Source organism: Petaurus breviceps, unplaced genomic scaffold (assembly GCF_028583685.1).
Source record: "Petaurus breviceps papuanus isolate PSGF00001 unplaced genomic scaffold, PetGlider_PUasm1.0 140, whole genome shotgun sequence".
In the NCBI taxonomy this organism is placed as follows: domain Eukaryota; kingdom Metazoa; phylum Chordata; class Mammalia; order Diprotodontia; family Petauridae; genus Petaurus; species Petaurus breviceps.
This window is the reverse complement of record NW_027185698.1, coordinates 53,758,773-53,761,714: the sequence shown is the minus strand read 5'-3', so window position 1 is coordinate 53,761,714 and position 2,942 is coordinate 53,758,773. Positions and strand designations below refer to the sequence as shown.

The 2,942-nt window shown below is 41.6% G+C and overlaps 1 protein-coding gene across 1 annotated transcript in view; it reads right to left on the bottom strand.

The window, feature by feature from the left end:
- Window positions 1-2,942, bottom strand: part of USH1C (USH1 protein network component harmonin) — a 62,415-nt gene that overhangs the window by 7,914 nt on the left and 51,559 nt on the right. The gene's annotated exons all lie outside the window — the stretch shown is intronic.

The window sequence follows — 2,942 nt, the reverse complement described above, 5'->3', positions numbered from 1 at the left end:
CCAGACATTACTCCAAGTGTTGGGGATATAGAGAAAGGCGAAAACAGTCCCTGCTCTCCACAGGGGCTGCATTCTAAAGTGAGAGATGACCTGTAAGAGACGTACATACAAGATACACACACACACAGAGTATATGAAGGTATTATGAATTAGCAACCAGGGAAATAACTCCCTTCTGCATGTGTTGTGTTTGCCCTGCCTAAGACTCTGAATCCTTCCCTTCAATGGGGCTGGAATCTGGGGCGGGGGAAACAACAGAGAAGAATCATATTAACAGCAACACCAAGCATTGTGTCCTTGCAGCAATGGCCCCAGATGCATGACCGCTCCAGGCACTTCCAGATGAAGCCTGCTCAGGGTGGGGCTTTGACTCTGCAATGTGGCAGAAATCAAATCATCAGAAGCTTCATGGGGCTTTTGGCTTCTCACTAGGAGAGAATCAGTCTGAAGTGTTTCTACTTTCTTTAATAGAAGAGTCATACAACCAGTCAGAACTGGAATCACAGACACACAAAATGTCTCAGTTGAAAGGGACCTTCTGCCCCAAACTCATTATGTTACAAAAGAGGAAACTGAGGACAGGAGAAAGGGAAACCTGGGTTCTGATTCTACCACTGAAGCTAACTTAACTTGTGACCTTGGGCAAGTCACTTTACTTTTTTGTCCTTAATTTTCCCATCTGTAAAATGACTGGGTCAGACTAAGAGACTCTAAGGTGTATTCAACACCTCTCTATTCCATGGCCTTGTACAGGATCTTCTACATAGTTGGTACCTAATTAATATGTTTTGGATTAACATGTAATTGATCTTATGACTTTTTGGTGGTCACATAATGGTGGAAAGGGGACTTGAACCCAAGACCATCTATCTACTCTGCATATATCATTTATGTTATCTGGATATATATACATTGGATAACATATATGTATATATGTATGTATGTATATATGTTACTTCCCACATTAGAAAGTAAACTCCTTGAGACCAGGGATGGATTCTGACTTTTAGCATTTAGTATGGCACCTGGCATATAATAAGTGCTTAGTAAATGTTGTTAACTGACTGACCCTATGACCAATGGAAATGTTAATAATTACTTCGTAGCACCATAGATTTAGAGCCAGAAAGGACCCTTGAAGTCGTCAAATACACCCCATCATTTTAAAGATGAGGAAGCCAGAGGTGAAATTGTTTGCCCAGCATCACATAGGTGCTCAGTGGTGGAGCTAGAATTTGAACCTAGATCCATTGCCTAAGTTGGGATAGGAAAAAGCATTTACTAACACCTACAATGTACTATGTTGTGTTGTTTCAGTCATGTCCAAATCTTTGTGGCCCCATTTGGGGTTTTCTTAGCAAAGATCCTGGAGCGGTTTGCCATTTTCTTCTCCAGTTCATTTTACAGATGAGGAAAATAAAGCAGAGTTAAGGGACTTGCCCAGGGTCACACAGCTAGTAGGTGTATGAAGGTGGATTTGAACTCAGAAAGATAGCAAGTCTTCCTGACTCTAGGCCTGGTGCTCCATTTACTGTGCCACCTAGTTGCCCTTATTATTTTAGAAATATTTTTTCATTTGATCTTCACAACAACCCTATGAGGTAGATACTCTTATGATCCTCGTTTTACAGTTGGGGAAACTGAGGCAAACAAAGGTCAAGTGACTTGCCTAGGGTCACATAGCTAGTAAGTGTCCAAGGCTGGATGTGAACTCAGGTCTTCCTGATTCCAGGCCAAGTGCTCTATCCACTGTACCATCTAACTTTTCCTATTATACTTCTTTTGTATCTCCAACATTTAGGACAGTGCCTTGCTCCTAGTAAATGTTTGTTGAATTTAATAATATTAATACTAATACTGACAGTAGTAGTAGTAGTAGTAGTAGCAGCAGCAGCAACTCCTATTTATATAGAACTTTTATAGTTTACAAAGTCTTTCTATGGGGTTCTTCACAACAGCACATCCTGAGAAACACCCTCATTATCCTCCGATCTGTAGGGCAATACCAAACAGTAGGGGTGGATGGAACAGTGAGGCTGCCCAGGCCAGACACTTTCTTTGAACATTAATTTTGAAAAAAAGCAAGTTAAATGATTTTCCCAGTCATTGCCCAAGCTCCCATAGTTAGAGACAGAGCTCTGAGGGACCCCGCTCCTGGCTCTTTCCACTCAATATCCTGCCCTCTGGGTTTTAGGGTTTGGGGTTTTTTTCCCATGGGAAAAAATAACTAGGTGAAATGAGTTGATCATTATTAAAAAAAATATTTCTGTGGTTTAAAGGTTCAAGGACTTCCAGAGACCCCGCCTCCCCAAGGATCCTGAAATAGAAACAGCTTGCGTCAGAAGGATCCCAAGAGCCCAAGGAGAGCAAAGGCTGGATTCCCACCTTGTAGCTCCCAACTGGACTGCAAGCAAGAAAAGGGGCTTCACCACCCCCACATTACTAAGCTACAGGATCCTAGAATTGCACAGGATGGCAGAATTCATCAAATCTAGTATCAGCCCAAAGCATTAATACCTCTCCCCATATACCCAGTATATATCTCTGATGAGTGGCCAACTACCCTCTATATTACTAAGCAACCAGGAGGAACAGTGCAGAAAGCATTGGACCTGGAGTCAGGAAGAACTGGGTTCAAATTTGGCCTCATACACTTGATGCCTGCGGAATCTTGGGCAAGTTACTTATCCCATGCTGGCTCAGTTTCCTCAACTGTATAGTGGATATAATAATAGCACCTACTGTAAAGGGTTGTTGTCAAGATTAAGGGAGATGATATTCATAAAGCACTTAGGACAGTAGGAGCTATTTAACTACTACTACTACTACTACTACCACTACTACCACTACTACTACTACCACTACTATTACTACTACTACTATTACTACTACTAGTACTACTACTACTACTACTACTACTACTACTACTACTACTACTACTA